Source organism: Scyliorhinus torazame, chromosome 29, assembly GCF_047496885.1.
Source record: "Scyliorhinus torazame isolate Kashiwa2021f chromosome 29, sScyTor2.1, whole genome shotgun sequence".
Classification (NCBI taxonomy): Eukaryota; Metazoa; Chordata; class Chondrichthyes; order Carcharhiniformes; family Scyliorhinidae; genus Scyliorhinus; species Scyliorhinus torazame.
This window is the reverse complement of record NC_092735.1, coordinates 20,492,499-20,517,528: the sequence shown is the minus strand read 5'-3', so window position 1 is coordinate 20,517,528 and position 25,030 is coordinate 20,492,499. Positions and strand designations below refer to the sequence as shown.

The 25,030-nt window shown below is 52.7% G+C and overlaps 1 long non-coding RNA gene across 1 annotated transcript in view; it reads left to right on the top strand.

Moving 5' to 3' along the window:
- The window catches only part of LOC140403738 (uncharacterized), an 80,178-nt gene extending 56,142 nt beyond the window's left edge, over positions 1–24,036 (top strand). The window contains exons 2-4 of the long non-coding RNA XR_011938407.1: positions 2,823–3,135; positions 23,656–23,706; positions 23,949–24,036. This is a non-coding gene — a long non-coding RNA (uncharacterized lncRNA). The remainder of the gene's footprint in view (positions 1–2,822; positions 3,136–23,655; positions 23,707–23,948) is intronic.
- The last annotated feature ends 994 nt before the right edge of the window (positions 24,037–25,030 follow it).

The following is a 25,030-nucleotide window of genomic DNA, read 5'->3' as shown; positions in this document are numbered from 1 at the left end:
ACCTGCACATCCCTCGACACTCAGGGGCAATTTTATCACGGCTAATCCACCTAAGCTGCACATCTTTGGACCGTGGGAGGAAACCGGAGCACCCGGACACGCAGGCACGGGGAGAACGTGCAGACTCCGCACAGACAGTCACCCGAGGCCGGAATCGAACCCGGGTCGTTGGCGGCGTGAGGCAGCAGTGCTAACCACAGTGCCACCTGGGTTAGGTTAGGTTTAGTATTCTCCAGCCCTTAGATCCCGCCTTAGGAGAGCACCCCCCCCCCTCCCCCAACAGGCGGCAAAGCTCCCTGGCGAGAGAGTGGACCAGCCAAGCAAAGCGGCATTGACTTCGGAGGAACTGGAAGATCCTGTCGACAGCCAATGGCGCGCTGCCTCCACTGCAAACAAGGGGGTTGGGGCTTGGATGGAGAGAATGGAAAATCTTGGCCTATAACTTTTGTCCTCCGAAGCCGTAGACCCAACCCAGAATGAAAAAACAGTTTTTTCCCCCTTCCGAGTCGTTAGTGAGCTGCGTTGATTTGGTCGGCCATTTTGAAGCTGCAAAGAAGCCTGTATTTCGATTGGCTCAGCACTGACTCCAAGGCTTCTCAACCAATCCAAAGGCCGCATCCTGAATATATTGCCGCCATAAAAGAAAGGAGGATGTGCATTTATATAGCACCTTTCACGATCACTGGACGTCCCAACGTGCTGTACAGCCGAATGAAAGGTTGTCATTAATGTAAGAAGCTCCTCTGTGAAAAGCCGCCGTCAGCGGTTCAGTGGGGGAGAGGAATTCAGCCCGAAAATCGGTTGTACGCCGGCATGGATCGGGATACCCGTCTTGGAGTTCCGTTTCCTCTCTTGGGAGGTCCACCTTCCAGCCTCAGGGCGGTCCCGGACACAGATCCACCTTCTTTCTCCAATGGTGGATCAGTGATGTTGGCCGCCTTTTCAAAATGGCGCCTGGATAGGATGGCGGATGGCGTGCCATCAGACCTGCCCCGCCACGGAATACGACGCAAAGCGCCCAGTTGCCGCCACGGGACTTCTAGCCAGGATGGGGGAATTCCGCCTGAGGGGCCGGACAGAGCCTCAGATTGGCCTCCAACCATGCAGCACTCCCGCAGTACCACACGCCTGTGTCAGCCTCGCTCTGGCGCTGCAGGACTGGACCCTAGAACATTCCGGCTGAGGATGAAGAGTGCAAACTACTGACACATGCATGTGGCTCAAACCTTCCGGCCCCGCCCGCCTCGGGAATTGTTGCGTTCGGGATCGTGAATTTGGCAGACAATTTAAAGGTCCAACCGGAAAATCCCGCCCCCAGACAGAGCATGTTGATGCTTCACAATAAATTAAATTCAGCAACAGCCCAGCTGAAAATAAGATACCAATGTAGGAATGCAATGGTGGCAAATCTCGGCTGGTTAGGTCAGGGCTTTTGTGAAGTACAAAAGATTTCTAAAGATGATCCTTTCTCAGTGAAAATCATTTTCAATGCATCCAATCTAAATTCTCAGACTAATTTTACTAATGAGGCGAAGGCGCGATCTTCTTCTCCTTCACAGAATCCCTACAGTGCAGAAGGAGGCCATTCGACCCATTGAGTCTGCACCGACCCTCTGAAAGAGCACCATACCTAGGCCCATCCCCCGCCTTATCCCCGTAACCCCACCTAACCTTTTTGGACACTGAGGGGCACTTTAGCACAGCCAGCCCATCCAATCTACATCCTTTGGACACTGATGGACGATTTATCGTGGACAATCCACCTAATCTGCACATTTTTGGACTGTGGGAGGAAACCGGAGCACCCGGAGGAAACCCACGCGGACTCGGGGAGAACTCCACACGGGCGATCGCCCGAGGCTGGAATCGAACGCGGCTCCCTGGCGCTGTGAGGCAGCAGTGCTGACCGCTGTGCCATCGTGCCACCCAAGCCCTTCCGTACAGCCCCCTGGAGCCAGTTTTCAAAATTGCTGGTCAAACAGGAGCGTCTGAATGGAAGTGACTCTGTAACAATTCCAGGGCTGTATCTTCCTTCATTGCGCTTGAGGAGGTGGTAGTAAATCTCCTTCTTGAACATTGTACAGGTCCGTTTCCAGGGAATTAACCCAGCGACAGTGAAGGAACGGCGATGTAATTCCCAAGTCAGGATGGTGAGTGGCTTGGAGCGGCTGGTGGTGTTTTTTTTGTCCTTCGAGGCCATAGAGGTCACGGGTTTGGAATGTGCTGCCCAAGTAGCCTTGGCGGCCTGCCTCGCTCCAGGGCTCTGAAGGTACAAGCTGGGGGTCATGAAAAACTCGAGACATGTAAATGATTTCCTTTTGTCTTTTTATGATACATACACTTTTAGTGACATTTAGTGGATTTATTTGTGCGCCGCCCGAGGAAGCAAACGGATTTTGTGAGAATTTGGACTTGGAAAATTGCTCTCGTTAAAAAGCAACCGTTTAAATATTACATTTTCACCCGTCTCCAAACGAGCTACCTGGGACGCCGCGCTTCTTCAATCAGTCTCTAACACCTTTCACCCACAGGGACTTAATTCACACTTAATGAACCCGGACAATCGTTTATCGAACATCCAATTTATGCAACGCTGTCGTAATGAAGCAAAGATTTATTGGCGTGTAACACAGGATGATACACAGTTCAGCCTCTGCAATTTAAACCTCTAGTCAGAGTGTCTGATTAAATTTCTATTTGTTAAGCCGGCTGATTAAGTATCACTTTCCCATCTTATTTCCTCTCAAGATTATTAGGCCCAAAAGTAGATTTGTTTTCTGACGAGGTTCCATTCAGATAATAACTCAAATGCATTCACTTAGGTGCCCTGCGAAGGATGAACTTCATGTATCATGCTGGATGAGGTAGATTGAGAAGGCTCCTTGCCCAGCGATCGCTCAAAGCTACACTCACTCCTTTCGACGAATGGGCAGCGAGAGTAACATGGAGAGTCATCAAAGAGAAAGGAAGGGAGGAACAGCTTAATACCTCAGTGAAACTGCAAATTAAGAACACAGATCTTCCGCTCAGACGCAATGCCCGCGGAATAGTTCAGCCCCACGAGGGAACTGCCCATTTCAGTGAGGTTTTACGATCCCGGCTGAAGCAGGGATGGGCCAGCGCAGCCTCTTTGGGGTAAGTCAAGTGCGAGGGCAGGAGGGGCGGAGACGGAGAGAACTCGCCTCCTTTTTACAGCAACAGCTGCCGTATTCAGGTACTTTTTTTTAAGGTCTGGGGTCTTTTAATGAATGAATGTAGGTTAGTTAATAGATGAGTGAGTGATTGAGTGGATGAATGAGTGGGTGAGTGAGTGAGTAGATGACTGAGTGAGTGGATGATTAAGTGGGTGACTGAGTGGGTGAGTGAGTGAGTGAGTGTGGATTAGAGTGAGGAAGTAGATGATTGAGTGGGTGAGTGAGCGACTGAGTGAATGAGAGAGTGAGTGATTAAGTGGGTGAATGAGTGAGTGAGTGAGTGATTGTGGGAATGAGTGAGTGTGGATTAGTGACTGAGTGAGCAGATGATTGAGTGACTGAGTATGTAGGCGAATGAGTGAGTGAATGATTGAGTGGGTGAGTGAGTGAGTGTGTGGATGATTGAGTGAGTGAGTAGATGACTGAGTGAGTGAGTGAGTGGATGATTAAGTGGGTGAGTGAGTGGGTGAGTGTGTGAGTGAGTGGGTGATTGAGTGAGTGAGTAGATGACTGAGTGAGTGAGTGAGCGAGTGAATGAGGAGATGATTGAGTGACTGAGTGGGTGGTAGTGAGTGAGTGAGTGAGAAGATGACTGAGTGATTGAGTGGGCGGGTGGGTGGGTGAGTGAGTGAGGAGATAATTGAGTGAGTGAGGAGATGACTGAGTGATTGAGTGAGTGACTGAGTGAGTGAGTGAGTGAGAAGATGACTGAGTGACTGAATGAGTGGTAGTGAGTGAGTGAGTTAGTGAGAAGATGACTGAGTGACTGAGTGGGTGGCAGTGAGTGAGTGGGTGGTAGTGAGAGAGTGAGTGAGTGAGTGAGAAGATGACTGAGTGACTGAATGAGTGGGTGGCAGTGAGTGAGTGAGTGAGAAGATGACTGAGTGACTGAGTGGGTGGGAGTGAGTGAGTGAGTGAGAAGATGACTGAGTGACTGAGTGGGTGGGAGTGAGTGAGTGAGTGAGTGAGTGAGTGATTGAGTGAGTGGGTTTTCAAAAGAATCATTCATGGGATGTGGGCATTGCCGACCAAGGGTTTCCCATTGTGGGTAGCCCCACGCCTTCGGGCAACCTCGGGTATGGGTGCTCTGCCGGCGCGACGGAGAATCCCGCCAGAGGAAAATCCAGCCCCTAATTTTGGGGGAATAATACCCTGGGAAGCCGCTAATGATATTTAAATGTATCTTAATGGCGAGAATCCCATTACATCCCGGAGGGAGCGGGGACAGTCGAGGGGGGAAAAATCCCTGGCGTGAAATTCGTTTTGGGAGCCCGACCCCCCCTAGATTCTCCGTCCCCCCTGCCATTCGCACCCACCGCAAACGGGGGTGAAAAATCGCCCTCCCCTCCACAATCCCCTTGTGGCCAAAACAGGTTTATTCTGAGCCTTTGGAGGAACGCTGGGCGGGCAGCTAAATCCGGCCACCTCCCTTTGGTGAGAGTTCGACGTGACACCTTATTTAACAAAACGCCCAATAATTGACTGGCTTGACAGTCCTCTGACAGAATGTACTTATCTCATCACAATGTATATCTGTCAGCGAATAAGACTGATCCTCACTTTAAGAGGCACGCACAAATTCCTGTGGAAAATATCATTCCTCTAATCGGCAGTCTCTCTCGCCTCAAAGGACATTAAATAATCAAGCAAGAGGTGCAGCCTAGACAGAGAGCCAAGTTGTCCCAGATAAGCCTGGTATCTGATCCGCTTTCTATTCTGCAGAGTGGATGCAGAGGAATCGTATTGCAAAAAGGACACCTTCAAACCAGGGAGGAATTGTTGCTGACCTTGTCTTGGCCTCCATATTGGTGTAATTCCTGGGGTAGGACTCGGGGAGTGGGGGGAGGGAGGGGTGGGGGGGGGGGGGGGGTGGCTAGGAACAACCGGGTGCTCTGGTTTCCCCCCACGGTCCAAAGATGTGCAGTTTGGTTGGATTGGCCGTGTTAACTTGCCCCTTATTATCCAGGGATGAGACGGTTACGTTGCAGGGATAGGGCGGGAAGGTAGCCCTGAGCGGGGGGGGGGGGGGGGCCATTTCAGCGTGGGCAGTGCCGATTCGATAGGCTGAGTGGTCCCCTTCTGTACTGTAGGGATTTTAACTCTCCCTCAATGGGGGCGCAGACTCCCATTGCTAACTCGGATATTTCCCTGAGAGTTGTCATCACCTGGCCCACTGTCCCCGTCCACCGACACCCCTCTCCCCCCACCGCGCCCCCCCCCTGCCCCGCCTCCCCCGTCCATCTCTGAAACAGATTACGTGGTCATCACCTCAAAGCTTCTTGTGAGATTTCACTGAGAAAACATTTTCTATGTTCCGACAAATTCTTACTCTTCCCCTTACGCAAGCTCGAGCTCCGAATTCTGCTGTCCTTACCCTGACTGGTCCCGTTCACCCTTAACTAACTCCCCCCCACCCCACCCCACCCCCCCCCCCCCCCACCCCCCACCCCCACTCGCCTCCTAACCTGATTGTAGCTAAACTGCTATAATATCACAAGAACTGCACTCGAACAACTGCCCGTTTGTTGAGCTGTTAGGTCTGCACGGTGGCACAGCGGTTAGGACTGCTGCCTCACAGTGCCAGGGACCCAGAGTCCAATTCTGGCATTGGTTAACTGTGTGTGGAGTCTGCACGTTCTCCCCGTGTGTGCGTGGGTTTCCTCCGGGTACTCCGGCTTCCTCCCACAGTCCAAAGATGTGCAGGTTAGGTGGGGTTACGTGGTCGCAGACAGTCTCGTTTTTGCACTGTAGGAATTCTATGGTTAATTCAATGGAGGGGAGCCAGCGTTAACCGACAGAACGTTTAACTGGGATGGATAATCACTATGCAATAGTCATGGAACATTCCTGGAGAACATTCCCACGAGAAAGTTCAGTTTCAGGTATTCTGATTATTCTGACAGAATGGCCTAATAGACATCTTCAAGCTGTTGAAGGTCTTTAATGGAGGGGGGTGTTTCCCCTTGCCTAAGAGACCAAAACCCCAGGCTATGAATATGACTGTGGCCTGGGAGTAACAGAACATGAAAAAAGACATGTTGGCGAAGCTTTTCACCCTGCATTCATCTGGACAAATGCAAGAATGCCAAATTTCAAACACTCACAACAATGAAATGAAAATCGCTTATTGTCACAAGTAGGCTTCAAATGAAGTTACTGTGAAAAGCCCCTAGTAGCCACATTCCGGCGCCTGTTCGGGGAGGCTGGTATGGGAATTGAACCGTGCTGCTGGCCTGCCTTGGTCTGCTTTCAAAGCCAGCGAATTAGCCCTGTGCTAAACCAGCCCTTTGTACTGTAGCAGGAAACGGGTGCTGGCAGGTTGGAAAGTCCACTTCAATTGCCCGATAAATTGCCATGGAGGGGCAGCATGGTGGCGCAGTGGATAGCACTGCTGCCTCCCGGCGCCGAGGTCCCAGGTTCGATCCTGGCTCTGGGTCACTGTCAGTGTGGAGTTTGCACATTGTCCCCGTGTTTGTGTGGGTTTCGCCTCCACAACCCAAAGATGTGCAGGGTAGGTGGACTGGCCACGCTAAATTGCCTCTTAATTGGAAAAAAAATGAATTGGGTACTCTAAATTTATTTTACAAAAGGAAGAAATTGCCATGGAAACAAATGCATACAAAAGGAACATGTTCAAACCTTGCGCCTTTTTGAATTATCCAGGAGCTTGGTGAGCCTATAGTGCTTTGTTACTTTTTCCATGGCAACACCAATCATAATTGACAGCATCCTTTTACCCTGTTGTGTAAGTAGTACAACATGTGTCTCTCTTCTGAAAATATAAGATAGTCAGTCATGGGAAACTTCGATAAATGTAAAGATGTTTTCAATTATAGGCTGGACGGAAACAGTGACCATAAACTTGGGCTGGAATTCTCCGGACGTTGAGATACTCTGTTCCCGTCGGCAATGCATCCCCACCTCCGGATTCCCCGGAGGTGTAGGGGTGGTTTCAATGGGAAATTCCATTGACATGTGGCAGGAAGAGAGAGTCCCACCGCTAACGAACAGCACGCTGGGGCTGAGGGATCAGAGAATCCAGCCCATAATATAGTCACTGAGCTGAATTTTCCAGGCTTCCCATTCCCGCCAAAGGCAACCCCAATGGAACACCCCACACGCACCCCCCCTCCCCCATGGAACAGTCCTCCCACACACAATAGAACTAACCCCCCATGGAACACCCAACATGCAACACTCCTACCCTCCTCCAAGTAACATCCCCCAGACACTGCCCCTGGCACCTACCCTCTGGCACCTACCCTCTGGCACCTGCCCTCTGGCACCTACCCTCTGGTACCTACCCTCTAGCACCTACCCTCTGGCACTGCCCCAACATTCAACGTCTTCATTCCTGTTCACATTACTTCATTGGTGGGGTACAATTGGAATGGGAATCCCCACGGGTGTAGGCTGCGTATTGGGACTCACGTGGGATTTCCAGCTTACCCTCCCCGACCCCAACCCTGACCCTGGCTCCGACCCTAAAACTGGTTTAGAACCCACCCCCGCCCCCAACAAATCAGAGCCATTTTCAAGGAACAAAGACCTCTCTTCCTCATCCTCCTCCAGAAACCACGTCCTGAGAGAGCGGTGGCGAACATGGGTTTCCATTGGATTGGTCCACGATTACACTGCGCACGGAATTGCAGTGTCCTTGCAGTCTGACTGACCAGGAAGTGCTCCGGCTTGGATTCACAACCACCTGCGTTCAGATCCTGGGGCTACAAGCCATTCGTTTCTAGTAGTGGGCTGTGATTGACAGCTTCTCTGCAGCCTTGATTCATTCATCTCCCTTCATGGGTGAGTGACTCAAAGTGCTGAAAACCCTGGGTGGGATTCTCTGCCCCGCCACACTACATTTCTGCCGCGAACGGCTGGCGGAATTCTCCGTTACGCCAGCCGGCCAATGGTGTATTCCATTGTGGGGCAGCCCCACACCGTCGGGAAACCCCCGGGCGCCGACAAAACGGAGAATCACGGTGGCGGAGAATCACGGCCCCAATGTTTGCAAACATTAACCACATCAAAGAGAGGGAAGTGCATCCCAATCAATTTTAAATTTTTTAAAATAGATTTAGCACATCCAATTAATTTTTTCCAATTAAGGGGCAACTTAGCGTGGCCAATCCAGCTAGCCTGCTCATCCTTTTGGGTTGTGGGGGCGAAACCCACGCAAACACGGGGAGAATGTGCAAACTCCACACGGACAGTGACCCAGAGCCGGGATTGAACCTGGGACCTCGGCGCCGTGAGGCAACAGTGCTAATCACTAGCGCCACCGTGCTGTCCTGCATTCCAATCATTAAGTGCATTCCAATACCTCAAGCACGTGACTGAAATGCACATACCTTTCTTTGATGTAGTTGATGTTTGCATAAATTTGCATGCCGAGGAATAATGAGTTGCTTCCTGGTTTGCAGTCCCGGGGCGGGGGTTTGTAGGGGGGGGTGGGGGGGGGGGGTGGTGTACATAAATCTGTAGCAATTCTCCTCCGGCGGGAGAACAGTATCCCAAACAGAGATTCTCGCCCACTCTCTTATCGCCTGCCAGCCGCATGTTTCTTGCTGGTGCGCTGTTCGTTGTTGGCGGGACTCTCTCTTCCCGCCGCTTGCCAATGGGATTTACCATTGAAGCCACCCCACGGTGCTGGGAAATCCGCGGGCAGGACAATGCGCTGCCGTCTAGAAACCCGTCTAGAATCCCGTCCAGAATCTAGCGGAAGGACTTACTGGCTGGTAATCGACCTGATTGGCCACAATATGAATGCCCCTCCCGGGCCTGCCCCCCGCCCCCCCCCCCCCCCCCCCCCCCCCCCCCGGGGCCTGTCAAGTGAAATAGTGAGACTTGGACCCAAAGCTTGCATCTCAGAGTTAGGGACACAAGACAACGCCCCCCCCCCCGCCCCCCCCCCCCCCCCCCCCCCCCGCCCCCGGCGCCCCCTCCACCCATCCTTCCCCCCTGTAACAGAGCATAACATGCCAAAAAAAATCAGCGTTTCTGACACTGTCAACGTAATCAGCACCATTGCTTCTGTGAACCCGTTTTAGCAATGCCTAACACATCTCCTTGACACCCGACAGCTACTAGCAGCGCCCGAGATTGGAAAGTTTGCTTACGGAGCCCTTTGCTGCCAGGACCTTATTAATAAAGTCCTCAATTCGGCAGAAAGATGTTTAAACGCTGTTTTAATTTAGTTTCAGTCGCAGGATTAATAATTAAATTGGCTGCAATACCAGCGACTGTCATTCTGCATTAGATCCAAAGAAAGCTTGAGCCAGATTGTGACTGACAGATCTCATTAAAACAAATTCACTGTGACAGTCAAATGGTAAATTGCGCTCGGAGGGCAACTTTTCAGCTTTCTTAACACACTCGTATCCAACTGAGGCAGCCAATTGGCTCGTTGGAAATGAAGAACTATAGCCTCCAGTTTTAAAGGGGAGTGTTTTTAGTCATGATGGGGATGTGGGCGCCGCCGGTTGGGCCTGCGTTTGTTGTTAATCCCGAATTGCCCTCGCGCGACCATGGCCAGGCAGGAATGTTCCCTTCCAGGCGGGGAACACTTCAGCAGTCAAGGGCATTCAGCCTCTGATCTCCGGGTAAGCGTTCTCCAAGGCGGCCTTCAGGACGCGCGACAACGCAGAATCGCCGAGCAGAAACTTACAGCCAAGTTCCGCACACATGAGTACGGCCTCTTCCGGGACCTTGGATTCACGTCGCATTACATTCACCCCCCCACCATCTGGCCTGGGCTTGCGAAATCCTACCAACTGTCCAGACTTGAGACAATTCACACCTCTTTAACCTGTGATTATCTCTCTCTCCAGTCACTCCGTATGGACCTGTAAAGACTTAATTACCTGCAAAGACTCGCATTCAAAATATCGTCTTGCATCATTGACTTTGTCTGTATAAATGTTTCTGGAAACAACCTCTTCATTCACCTGAGGAAGGAGCTGTGCTCTCAAAGCTAGTGATTCGAAACAAACCTATTGGACTTTAACCTGGTGTTGTAAGACTTCGTACTGTACTCTTGAGGAGGGCATTTAGGAATCATCCACTTGGCTGTGGGTCTGGTGTCACATGTAGGCCAGGCCGGGTAAGGACAGCAGGCTTCCTTCCCATTGGTCAACCAGATGGGTTTTCCGACAGCTGACAATGGCTTCACGGTCGCTGTCACTGAGACCAGCGTTGTATTCCAGATTTTATTCATCAAATTCAAATTCCACCAGTGGCTGAGCTGGGTTTCGAACCAATGTCTATCCATGAAACAATACTTTGGCCTGAATTTTACACTGCCCTTCCGGCAGGTTTTTGAGGTGGGGGGGGGGCGGATGGGTGGGAGTGGTAAGGGGGTGGGGTGAGTGTCAAGTTGCATGGGGTTCCCTGCGCCATTCCCGGAGAGCAGAATGAATGGCGAGTAGGACGGAGAGGGGCGTGTGTGGTTGGGAGTGGGAAGCAGTGAGTGTCATGATATTCAAGTGAACATCCCAGCACATAAACACACACATAATGATAGACAGAGCAACGGACCAATTAGCACACATAACACGACAGCCAATCACAGACAAGAGCATACACAGTACAAAACAAGAAACACGACACTTCCTGGGCAGTCCATCAGGAGGCGGCACAAGACAAGGACCTCAAAGCCAGACACTCACACAGTCAGCACGTGCTGAGTACCAAGTTTGTTATATAAATAGTTTAAAGGAATAAAACTGCGTTGTACCAATCACAACCGTGTTGGTTCGTCTGTATCTCAGAGCACCCAACAGTTCATGGTACCAGAAGTGAATCAAAACCGACCCACAAATCAGCCATCCTGTGCCACGGACACCGTCAACAAACCGCAGCCGTTGCAAGTCGCTGGGAACCTGGGCATAAATTGGACGCTCTTCAAGCAGCGCTTCGAACTCTTTATGGAAGCCAACGAAAAACAGGGCGCCTCGGACAAAAGGAAGATTGCCATCCTCCTCACCACCGCAGGTCAGCACGCCATCCATGTATACAACTCCCTGGTGTTCACGGAAGGCGAGGACAAATCTAAATATGACACAGTCCTCCTCAAGCTCGACCAACACTTCAACGTTGAGGCCAACGAGAGCTTCGAGAGGTATGTCTTCCAGCAGCGCCTGCAAGGTAAGGATGAGCTCTTTCAGTCCTTCCTGACGCATCTCCACATGCTCGCGCAGTCCTGCGGTTACGACACCACCTCAGAGTCCATGATCTGGGACCAGATCATTTTTGGGGTTGCCTCCGGCAGCCTACGCCAGCAGCTTCTAAAAATAAAAGGCCTGACCTTAGCATCTGCAGTTGAAGCCTGTGTCCTGCACGAGAACGCGACTAGCCGCTATGCCCAATTTCAGGTGACCGAATCGGCGCGGAGGGGGTCCTACGCGACCGGATCGGCGAGCCAGGTGCCGCACGAGGCCGAACGGGTCCAGGCGATCGAGTTTCTCCCGGCCCATGGCCCGGACGAGGGCGGCCGTTTCGCGCGCTTTTCGAGGCCTCCCGCGCTTGTGCGCCCCAAAACCTACGGCAACACTGAGGGACGTGATGCGCAGGCGCGCTCGACGCAAGACCGAACTGCGCATGCGCAGTGGCGTAACGAACGCCATGACGTCACGACGTGCGGCAACTGTGGAGCTGCACATTTAAAAGGGCAATGCCCCGCAAAAACCCAACAATGCCTACGCTGTGGCAAGGTGGGCCACTACGCTGCTTACTGTCGAGCGGCTCAACCTGTTGATCTTCTGCATCTCCGACACCTCGCAGACACGTGCGGACCATCCAGCCTCCACATCACGACATCCAAACCGACGACACAGATGACCAAGACGCCTTCCGGGTTGCGGTCATTGATGGGAACCGGGTCAACACAATCAATCCGGGTGATGAATGGTGTGCCACCCTGACGGTCAACCGATTGCCAATCACTTTCCGCCTGGACACTGGCGCCTCCGCCAACCTCATAGCATGGTCCGCCTTCTACGCCATGAAGGCCAGACCACCAATCCTGCTGTCCCGGTGCAGGATGGTCGACTACAACGGGAACGTTATCCCGGCCATGGGATCCTGCCAGCTCCAGGTGACGCACAAAACACACACGGCCACACTCCCGTTCGAGATAGTTGGCTCATCGAAGGACTCCCTGCTGGGCGCACAGGCATGCAAGGCTCTCCACCTCGTGCAACGAGCCCACTCTCTCTCTCCAGACGGCACATCTGACTTCCCGGATGCAGAGTTCTACGCACAGCTCCAATCGCTCCTCGCCCACAACCAGGAGGCATTCGAGGGCATGGGAACACTGCCATACACCTACCGAATTCGCCTCAAACCGGACGCCATCCCGGTCAATCACGCACCTCGCAGGGTTCGTGCACCACTTAAAGACCGCCTCAAGCTGCAGCTGCAGGATCTCCAGGACCAAGGGGTCCTATCCAGGGTCACGGAGCCCACGCCGTGGGCCAGCTCCATGGTGTGTGTCAAGAAGCCCTCCGGCGAGCTCCGCATCTGTATTGACCCCAAAGACCTCAATTATAATATCATGAGGGAACATTATCCCATACCCAAACGGGAGGAGATCACTAGTGAAATGGCCCAGGCGAAAATATTTCCGAAACTGGATGCTTCTAAGGGGTTTTGGCAGATCCAACTCGATCCCTCCAGCCGAAAGCTATGCACCTTCAACACCCATTTCGGCAGGTTCTGCTACAACCGGATGCCATTTGGCATCATCTCGGCATCCGAGGTCTTTCACAGAATCATGGAGCAGATGATGGAAGGCATCGAAGGGGTGCGCGTATATGTGGACGACATCATCATCTGGTCCACCACACCGCAGGAGCACATATATCGTCTCCAACGCGTTTTTGCCCGCATACGGGAAAACGGCCTGCGCCTCAACCGAGCCAAGTGTTCCTTTGGCCAGACCGAGTTGAAGTTCCTGGGGGACCATATCTCCCGGTCAGGGGTCCGTCCGGATGCAGACAAGGGGAGCGCCATCACAGCCATGCCGCAGCCGGCCGACAAGAAGGCTGTCCTACGCTTCCTTGGCATGGTCAACTTTCTGGGGAAGTTCATTCCCAACCTTGCCTCCCACACAACGACTCTGCGCCACCTCGTCAAAAAATCTACAGAGTTCCAGTGGCAACACACACACCAGCTGGAATGGGAGGAGCTCAAACTCAAACTCACCACTGCACCGGTATTGGCGTTCTTGGACACGTCTAGTGCCACCAAAATATCGACTGAAGCCAGCCAATCCGGCATTGGAGCAGTGCTCCTGCAGCGGGATGACACGGCATCATGGGCCCCAGTTGCCTATGCATCGTGGACCATGACCCCCACAGAGCAGCGCTACGCGCAGATCGAAAAGGAGTGCCTGGGCTTGCTAACCGATTTAGACAAGTTCCATGATTATATATATGGTCTTCCACGGTTCTCTGTCGAAACTGACCACCGCCCCCTGGTCAGCATTATAAACAAGGACCTGAACGAGATGACCCCTCGCCTCCAGCACATCCTACTTAAACTCAGGTGGTACGACTTCCAACTGGTCTACACCCCAGGGAAGGAACTCATCGTTGCAGATGCCCTATCCAGAGCAGTGAGCACGCCGCCAGATGCGGAGGGGTTCATATGTCAGGTCGAGGCGCAGGTGGCTTTCACATCGGCAAGTCTGCCAGCTGACGACTCCAGTCTGGCCCGTATTCGCCGAGAGACTGCGGCCGACCCCCTTCTACAGCGTGTGATGCGCCACATGACAGGAGGGTGGCTCAAAGGGCAGTGCCCGCAGTTCTACAATGTCCAAGACGACCTGGCCGTCATTGATGGCGTCCTTCTGAAGCTGGACCGGATTGTGATACCGCACAGCATGCGCAAGCTGGTTCTCGACCAACTACACGAAGGCCACTTGGGGGTCGAGAAGTGCAGACGGAGGGCCCGAGAGGCGGTATACTGGCCGGGCATCATTGACGATATTGCCAACATGGTGCTCAACTGTACAACCTGCCAAAGGTTTCAGCTGGCGCAACCTCCTGAAACGCTTCTGCCCCATGAGCTGGTGACGTCCCCCTGGGCGAAGGTGGGTGTCGACCTATTTCAAGCGCTCGGCAGGGACTATGTCATCATAGTTGACTACTTCTCAAACTACCCAGAAGTCATACGCCTGCACGATTTGACATCGTCTGCTGTCATCAGGGCCTGCAAAGACACCTTTGCTCGCCACGGCATTCCGATGGCTGTCATGTCGGACAATGGGCCCTGTTTCGCCAGCCAGGAGTGGTCATTGTTTGCTGCCTCGCATGGCTTCACACACGTGACGTCCAGCCCTCTGCATCCCCAGTCCAATGGAAAGGCGGAGAAGGGCGTTCACATTGCCAAGCGGCTCCTCTGCAAGGCTGCTGCTGCCGGGTCGGACTTCTACCTCGCCCTGCTGGCCTATCGCTCGGCCCCACTAGCCACGGGTCTCTCGCCAGCACAGCTGCTGATGGGTCGCGCCCTCAGAACCACTGTGCCTTCCATCCTGGCACCAACAATAGACCATGCTCCGGTGCTGCATAGGATGCAACTGCAGCGCGGTCGCCAGAAGAGGTCATATGACACGCGGGCAACGCCCGCCCTGGCCCCTGGAGACGACGTCCGCATCCACCTACCAGAAGGTGTCTGGTCAGCACCTGCCGAAGTTCTCCGATGCGTGGCTCCCCGCTCGTTCCTGGTATGCATGCCTGATGGATCCGTGCGTAGGCGCAATCGCCGGGCTCTTCGCCTGCTTCCACGCTCGCAACAAGACCTTACACTGACACCGTGTCCTCCTGTTCCTGATAGCGACTTTGTGGAGCTGCCTGCTACCATGCCCCTTCCGTCGCCGCCCGTGGCCAGGCCCGCACCTCAGCCAGTGGTTCCCGACCCACCCTTGAGGCGGTCAACCCGAATTCGTCGCCCACCTACTAGACTGGACTTATGAGACGGTTTACACATTGAACTCATGCAACCACTGTTTTAACATGTCTATGTTCTTCTCGTTACAGGCATTCATTTTATCGTTCCACATTTCCACGGGTTTTATTGTTATGGTATAACCTCGTTAGTATGTCACAACCCGACATCGCCCCTTGTATATAGTTAAGCCCCATGTACATGCTGTAAATATTACGCGCACACACACATTTAGCTGCACTCAGTACACATTTCTATTTATAACCACGTAGGCACATAATCTTGTAAAAAAAGGGGGGATGTCATGATATTCAAGTGAACATCACAGCACATACACACACACATAATGACAGACAGAGCAACGGACCAATTAGCACACATAGCACGACAGCCAATCACAGACAAGAGCATACACAGTACAAAACAAGAAACACGACACTTCCTGGGCAGTCCATCAGGAGATGGCACAGGGCAAGGACCTCAAGCCAGACACTCACACAGTCACCACGTGCTGAGTACCAAGTTGGTTGTATAAATAGTTTAAAGGAATAAAACTGCGTTGTACCAATCGCAACCGTGTTAGTTCGTCTGTATCTCAGAGCACCCAACACTTCAGTGAGCACCGGCCTATAGAGTATGTGAGGATGTAAAGAGGGAGTACTCTTGTGAAGGCCGAGGTTGTTTCCGATGCAGTTAGCCGTCAAGGAAGTCACTGATGGAGATGTCACTGACTGCATCTGCACATTCCAGTCAGCCATGGCGTTACCTAATGACGGAGCAGACTCGAGAGGCCAAATGGTCCTACCACGTCTCCAAACTCCAACGTTCATGTAAGTGCTCCCTACGGTGTTGTGATGTCAAAATAAATACAGCCTAATATTTCTCCCTCGAATCGAGTTGAAGTGAAGATCATCACACGTTTAAGGAAAAGGAAGTACCCATCAAAAGGCCTAACCTTCAGAAAGACATGGGTCTGGATTCTCCGCACCCTGACGCCGAAATGGCGGCCGGCGCCGGGGCGGAGAATCCATTTCCCCGCACGGCTTCTGGACCGTCTCCGTTTCCCCAATTCTGCGGACCCCGAAATGCAGCGTAGTCTCCAGCACCTACCTGGGGCCGTTGCTGGAGGCCCGCTCTGCCGTTCTCTGCTCCCGACCGGCCGAAGTCCCGACGGCGCGGAAGTAATGTGGTCCAGCCGGTCAGGACACTAGTGTGGCGGCTGCGGACTCAGTCCGCGGACACCCTGGTTGGGGGCGGGCCGGTCAGAGAGCAGGGAGCGCCTGATACGCGGCCGGGCAATGTTTGGGCGGGCGGTCAGGGTAGGGCGCGCGGCCGATCGGGGGGTATATTTTCAGTGTCCAGCTCCGCGGTCCGAGCCCGGCATGGAGCACGGCGCGGCCGCTGGAGGCCGTACGCATGCGCAGCCTCCGACCAGGGCGTACAGGGGCCCGTATCTGCAGCAAAAGCTGCTAGATCTACACCGGGTCCCTGCTACCCCCCTGCAGGGCGAGGAATATGTGGCCCTTCCACACCAGTTTTTCAGACGTGGAACTCCACAGTTTTGACCCCGGCGTGGGGACATAGTCCCAATAACGGAGAATCCAGCCCATTAACTAGAAGCCACCCCGGAGCATCAAAGATCCTGGGCTGGATTCTCCGGTCGACGATGCCGAAATAGCCTTCGGCGACGGGCCGGAAAATCCAAATTCCCGACAGAATCGGAAGTGGTGCCGCGTTTGAGATGCTCCGCTCCCTCCAGAGTGGCGTACTCAGCCCCCCCCCCCCCCCCACCCCCCCACCCCCAGACCGGACGAGTTCCCGTTGGCGTGGGTCGCGTGTGGTCTCACACGTCGGGAACTTGGCGCGGTGGCTGCGGACTCAGTCCAGCGGCGCCACAGTCGGGGGAGGTCCGATCCGTGGGCAGGGGGGGACATTATTCGGGGCTGGGGGCACTATGGTGGGGCAGTCCGGGGTGCGCGAGCTGGCGACTACTTCGCGGGCCTGGTCGGTATCCCTGGCGCTGTGAGGCAGCAGTGCTAACCACTGAGTCCCCGATGGGTGAGACCATGAGAGACCCACGCCGTCGGGAACTCGGCCAGCCGGGGCGGAGCATCGGGGGGGGGGGGTTGGGCCTCAGGCAACGTCCTGACGCCGACGATACAACGCGCAATGTACTCTGCGACCAAGCCACTTTGGAGGGGGCGGAGCATCGCGAAAGTGGCGCCGCCCCCGATTTGGTCGGAAACTGGTATTCTCTGGCCGATCGCCGAACGCGATTTCGGCGTCAGAGACCAGAGAACTCCGGCCCATGAATCCTGCCCTGGCCTCAACACTAATCTCAGGAACGGAGAATCCCGCTGTTAATCTCTAGATTAGAGAATCCGGTCCGTGACCTTACCCGCAATGCCTTCGTCACCTTTATGTTCAATTCCTCTTGCAATGCAGGATAGCGTTCCATTCGCCTTCTTAATTGCACTTTCATTAATTCCATTAGCTTCTTAATTCTTCTGACAGTAATGGCACAGTCGAGTGTGATTTTTTAAAAATCATCTCCCAGTTCCTTAAAGCTCCAGAAAATCCCAGGGGCTGAATTTTCACTTTGGGGGAGGCACACCCTTTCCATATCCCAACCCCCCCGCCCCCCCGCCGCCCCCCCCCCCCCCCCCCCCACACGGGGAGAAACAGTCGCTCATTGGAATTGTTACCAGGGCACCAGCTTAATTGGCATGGGGACTTTTATAACCCCACAAAACCCCGATTAATCTCCCTGTCAGCCTCGTACAGTATGAGCTCCCCCACTGAGGGGTGGGATAGGAAATTCAGGACATTAAAAGCCAGCCCAGGTAGGACCCGAGCTGCAGATAGTCCCGGCTGGGACTGGGAGTTACTTTTTTATGCGTCACTTTGGTAATAAACCATTTGTTTTAACTCTCCTTTCCAGACTCCTCTGTGACTGCTGAAGGGATATTTGGGGCTAATTTTTTTTTCTTTGCGTTTGATTTATTGCTCAAAGTGTGATGAGACTCCACCAGCGAGACCCCCGCTGGGGTGCTCACGCCTCAAGTCCCCGAGGACTCAAGTCCCCTGCGCACACTTCAGGCTGGAGGGAGTGCTGCACTGTCAGAGATTCCGGGCTGGATTCTCCGAGTTCCAGGCTATGTCCGGAGGATCCGTGGCATTTTACGTCAACAAAATCGGCGCTGCACATCTCCCCCAGCTCCCCTCCCCCCCTCCCCACCCCCCACCGACTGTGGCGGCGCTGGACACAGTCCGCAGCAGCCAAGCAGGGTCCGCAAACCAAATACCATAAGTGTTCCTCGCCATCAGGAACTCAGTCCATTGGGGGGGGGGGGGCGGAGCATCGGGGGAGGGGCTCAGGTGACGTCCTGAGGCCATCCTGACGACATGCGACGTATTCACCGATGCTGCTGTTTTTTGAGGGGGCGGGGCATCACAAAAGTGGCAACGCTCCCGATTTCGGCGCTTTTTGGCGTTGCCGATCGGAGAATCCCGTCCCATTTGTAAGAAAGATGCTGGACGCGGCCGGGCGGCCGATTCTCCGGCCCGAATGGGCCGAGCGGCCGCGCGGAAAAAGCAGGTGTGGACGGCGCCGGCGGGAACTCTGCGCGAAGGGTCAGGGGGCGGCCTGTGGGGGGTATGGCGGGCTTCGTCCCCGGGGCGGGGGGGGGGGGTGGCCTCCGATGGGGTCTGACCCACGATCGGGGCTCACCGATCGGCGGGCCGGCCTCTCTCCCCCCCCCCCCCCCCCCCGGGCCTACTTTGTTGCGCTTCCGGCCCCAGAACCGTTCCGTGAGTCTATCTCGCATGCGCGGTTGCCGCTTTGCCACTGCGCATGAGCGGCTTGGCGCCGCCCCCGGTCCGCACCAGGATGTAAGGCTGGAGCGGCGTGAATCCAGCGCCGTGCTGGCCCCTGTGGGGGCCTGAATCGCTACTGCCCGCGCCCGTTTTGCGCCGTCGTGAAACGCAATGTCGTACACGATGGCGCGGACACTTAGTCCCGCGGTCGGTGAATCGCGGCCATGGTCTTTTAAATCCCACTAAATCCTCTCCATGTGTCACACGAAGATGAAGCCAAGGGGCACAATGGGAAATAAATTATTTACCCATACCGTTTCCAGAACGTGGAACCTGCTGCCTCTTTGTCGCTATTTATTGGTTCGCGGGATGTGGGCGTCACTGGCAAAGCCAGCATTTATTGCCCATCCCTAATTGCCCATGAGAAATGGTGGTGAGTTGCCTAGGTCCACCCACGGTGCTGTTAGGGAGGGAGCCCCAGGATTTTGACCCAGCGACAGTGAAGGAACAGTCAATATATATTTCCAAGGATGGAAGGTGAGTGTTTCGGAGGGGAGCTTACAGGTGACGGTGTTCCCGGGTATCTGCTGCCCTTCGAGGCTCTGACTGGGTCGTTGAAGCAAGCAGTGTGGATGCGTTTGAGAGGGGAAAATGGAATAGCTGATGGGATGAGATGAAGTCAGGCAAGAGGAGGCTCATGTCAAGCATCAACACCAGCCGTTAGGCCAGATGCTGCACAGTAAATTCTGCGCAATCGCCCTCCTGCGAAGAACACCTTCCGATCGATCCAGAGTTCTTTCAACCTGTTCTCTGTTATTGTTCCAATCAATTGAAAGCTGTTTTTGTGCGTTTTTCACTCCTGTGTTGCATGTGATCCCTACGACATCCCTTGTCTATTACGTGGCCTGGGTTGGCACAGAACAGCAGTCTTTCGGAGGAAGATCGATGTGGGCCTGGGTCGATTGACAATCGCACCTTATTTCGAACAGTTAAATCTATTCAATGAGGGGCACGGCTCAGGGGAAACTGCAGGAAGCTCAACGCTTCCCAATGAACAAAGAGAGGGAATAAACTCTGAGCCACTGGTGTCGCAGTATTGATTCTCTGCCACCACTGTTGCCAGTGTTGCTAATAAGCTCTCTGAGTGCAGTCGCTGTTTCCCCTTCGGGTTTCATCTTCCAGTCCCCAGGTTCAATCCTCATCCATCGTCATTCTGGCTGGGATCTCCGAGCACAGTTGAAACATCTGGGCGGGTGTATTCCTGGCGGTCTCATCATACAACATACGATCATACATAAGAACATACGAACATGCAAATGAGGGGCAAGAGGAGACCATTTGATCCTCAAGCCCGCGTCGATATTTGATACGATCATTACTGATCTGACTGTGGTCTCTATCTTCCTATCGCCCCCTGTTGCAGAGAAAAAATACAGCTATTCGGCTTTAATATACTTCACTCTCCCATTCACGAGAAACCAGACAAAGACTCTGGAAGTTACAAGTGAGGCCTTTATCACAATGCTATAGCATGGGCTGATGGCATTCCAGGTCGGCATGCCAGAGAGCCCTGACTCAAGGGTTACACCGGCAGTTACACTCAAGATTTGATTACAATATAGAAGCATATACCAATCAACTGTTACTAGTTATCTATATCCAATCATGACTATCAATTAGGTTTACATCATGCATAGTACATGAGAACAATTGACCAACTAAAGTAAGTGCGCGCTTACTTAATTATAATAGCCAATCAGTGCAAATACAGGTACATGTTGTCTCCTAATATTCATCACCAGTTCCCCATTATCCAGCATGTGGTTATCAATCATCTCCCCTGTTTCAGTATAATGACCTTCCCAAGATAACAATTCTGCCTGATTATTTCTCCCTTCCCAGACAACCTGGCACCAGTACAGATGGTGAAACGGTTCTACATTGTTCATTGTCATCCTTGATAATGGCCATCCATTGTTTGTCTTTCCAGGGGTCCCACCACTTGCAAGATGTGTTTTTCTGTAGCTAACTACTTCAGTACAGATTGAGACGGAATAATTTTAACCCCCTCAGCAGCACTTAGTGGATAACTGGAGTTTTGAAGCTAATTCTGATATAATGTCGAATGCTACACCCTTTCACCCCCCTTATTTCCATTGAGTCAATCAATCTAACTCAGCTTTAAAAATATTCAATGATCCAGCCTCCACCAGTCTCTGGGGGAAATAACTCCACCAATTCATTTTTTAAAAAAATTTAGACGACCTAATTCATTTTTTCCAATTAAGGAGCAATTTAGCGTGGCCAATCCACCTACCCTGCACATCTTTTTAAGTTGTGGGGGCGAAACCCACGTAAACATGGGGAGAATGTGCAAACTCCACATGGACAGTGACCCGGGGCCGGGATCGAACCTGGGACCTCGGCGCCGTGAGGCAGCAGGGCTAACCCACTGCGCCACCGTGCTGCCCGATAACTCCAGCAATTCATGATCCTTTGAGAGAAATCGGAGGCACCTTATTCCCAAACTGTGTCCCCAAGTGCTATCCTCCTCTGTAAGGGGAAACATCTCTCATCGTCCACTCCATCAAGTCCCCTCAAAACCTTTGGCCAGATTCTCCGACTCTGAGGCTAAGTGAGGGGGATCGTGGCATTTTACGTGGAAAAAAACGTTGGCGCCCCCTCACTGATGCTACGATCGGTGAGGGGCGAGCAGCCGCGCCACGTTAAACTCCCGGCCTCCGAAAATAAACGGCTGGAGAATGACCTGTAGTGGTCGTGCCGTACAACATGGCGCCGGTCATGTCCGGACCCGACCTGCCAGATAGTGCTCCCCTGGACACAACCGCGCTGCCACCCCCCCCCCCCCCCCACCAGTCCTAACCCTCGTGGAAACTCACCCGGCCAGCAGCACTGCTCCCGCCCGACTGCGGCGGCGCTGGACACAGTCCGCAGCCGCCACGCAGGGTTCCCGCACGGCTGAGATCACACGTGCCCCGCGCGGTGGAGAACCCGGCCCATCAGGGGCGGAGCATCGGTGGGAGGGGATTCGGGTGACGGGCTGAGGCCGTCCCAACGGCATGGGTCGCGATGACAATGGAGGGGGCGGAGCATGTGAAACCCACGTCAAACCGGCGCCGCCACCGATTTCATTGTAAAAAGGGATTCTCCGCCCGATCGCCGATTATAAAACTGACGTCGGGGAACAGAGAATCCGGCCCCACGTGTCTTTCGATAAGATCACCTTTCGCTCTTCTAAACTCCCAACCCAAGACCACAACTGTCTAGAAGGACAAGGGCAGCAGGTAGCTGGGAACACCACCACCTGGAGGTTCCCCTCCAAGCCACGCATACTCCTGAGAAAGATATGAGCCATTCAGTCCCGCTGAGTCAAAATCCTGGAACTCCCACCCTAACAGCATAGTGGGTGTACCTGCATCACAGGGACTGCAGCGGTTCAAGATTGTGGCTCACCACCCCCTTCCGTAGGGGCAATTAGGGCCTAGCCAGCGACGCTCACATCCCACAAATTAATTTTCTTTTAAAGTTACCGCCCCAAACTGTCCAATCTCTCCTCATCCCACAGATCGATTGAGCAAATCTTCTCTGAATTGTTTTGGATGAAGTTATGTTCTTTTTTTTGAGTATGGAAACCAAAACGCTGCGCAGTACTCCAACCCACTGTACGAGTGGAGCAAAACCTCCCTACTTATAAAATCCATTCCCTTTGCACTAACATTCCATTTACCTTCTTATTAGCAATTAAAACCTCCCTCAAAATGTCCTCCATTTTTTGGCCATCATGTCCATCCTTGTCACGTCAGCCTTCCCAACCAATTGGAATATGAACAGGCACATTGTCTGATCTGGTGATCTTTGACTGTCGGCCAAATAACCTTTCATTCATCCTCATCTCCGAAGCGATTGAAAGAGAGTTTATTTTGCAGTGCCACCCCATGGCACTCCTGATTATTGCGTCCAGTAGTGTCTTTCAGTCCTGGAGTCCGCAGGCCCAATCCTGGAGGGCTGGCAACCCTGTCGCTCACGGGGTGCTGCCTTTTGTTTCAGCGCCTCCATGGAGGAAAAGTTAAAGTGGGTCCCAACTCCTGCCTGCTGTCCAATCACTCCTTCTTGAAAGTGTGTGCATCAAACTGCTGAGTTTGGATAGGGTTGCGATTCCACCCATAGTCAAATACCTCGGCAGCAGTCATTGTTCTTCCCCAGCGGCCGGCATTCTCCGGTCATTGCGATTCAATTTTCCCGCCGACTGCGCGCTCCCGGCAGCGAGTTCCGTGGCAACGTGAGGTGCGTACAATGGGAAATCCCATTGATAAGCGGCAGGAAGATAGACAGGAGACAGAACTATCACCAAGTAACTCAACACAGAAAACAAAAGATTTTGAGTGCGTTAAAAGCAGGGTTTTTCAAAGTGGCGGGTAGGCGTCGGGAGGGTTGTGGCATTCCTACGGTGGCCCCGATTGCGGGAGAAAAGCCCAAGACCGCTACCGGCTTTTAAATTGAGAACAGCAGCCACCCTCGCCTTTTAAATGAGAAGGAAATGAGGCTGTGAGCAGTCCTCCGGCCAGAAGTGGCAGCAGTGAGAAAGTCACACGTCCTGTGCGTACACTTGACGTCAAGCGCCCTCTATATACGTGTTTTTGGTGCCAAATCACGGAGGAGAGCTTTTTCCATTTTCTAGCTTCTAACAAGCAAGGCAAGAAGACTGTGAAGGTGGATCATTTTCTTACAGGTAAGAGACAGCCGGAGACACAAATAGGCAGTGTACCTACTAGCCAGGATCTCTCAACAGAATCGGCTGGAGAGAGCGGTCAGGAGAGTCCAGGGCAGGACAGAACAGTGCTAGTGTTTATGATGATAAGTAGACTATCATCTGTATATAATATGAGTAGTTCATCATCCTTGTAAATTCAAAGATCTGCATGTGTATTATAATTTATATGTTTTAATGTTATAATTCTACCATCCGACCAGCAGGTGGGGCGAGTACGCAGTCCCAGGACCCGGGACATCATGTGTTCCATCAGAAGGTGTTTGTCAGGAGTCGATGACAGTCACAGTTTAAGGTAGCTGTTATAACCTGCCTGTTTACCATTGGCTGGGGACTAATGACAATCCCACAATCCTGTGGGAGTATGAGCTTCCCCAATGAGGGGGGACAGAGAAATCATTAGCAGACTCCCTGTATAAATAAAGCTGGCCAGTTTGGAACCAGCAGGAAGGAGTAAGCAGCAAGTGAGGTTGCTGCTGTTGTGTGTATATATATGTTATCGTAAATAAATGTTATTTCTTTGTATCCTTGAAACTCGTGCTGGATTCCTCGTGGCCCTCACTAAAGTAGCTCTGTTGTATTTCCAACTGTATTCATCTTAGACATTTTAGTTATTAGTTAATGTAGTGTTAGTAATGAATAGTTTTGTTTATGAAACAAGGTCAAATGTTCCTTGTTCACATCAGAGATAAGAGCATTACAGCGTTATCTCTGTACAGAGCTCCAGTGCCTCCGATTAACAGCCTACAAAGAAGAAACTTAACTTGGGAACAAAACAGTGTAAAGATGATTTCTTGGGGTATGATTTTGTCAATTCAAATAAGGATGCAAATCCCATGTGTGTTATATGCAGGGACGTACTGGCAGATGAGAGGGGATGTTTCAGATTTTGAAAGTGGGTGAAAAATTCCTTTTGAGGTTGAGACCCCAGTGTTAGTTATTAACTTAGAGCTGACTCTAAATGAAAAGACTACGCTGCTGTAGCTGACCTGTGATACCACATTAAAAACATGGCAAAAGCCCATGAGGCTGTCTGGATTCTGGAGTAGCACCTCCCAGGAGATTCCAGTGCTGAGTAAAACAAGCATTTTGTTGCTATTGCCCTTCACGGCAACCCACATGTGTGAGGTTGGATTTTCACAAAGCTGAAAACAGCACAAAGGAACCGTCTGAAGACTGTACCTGACACGTTCATCGTCCTCTCCTTCCTTTGAACCTGATTGGAGTGAGATCGTGAGGACCAAGCAGGCTCCCCTTTCGCATTAAAGGTAAGTGGACGTGATGT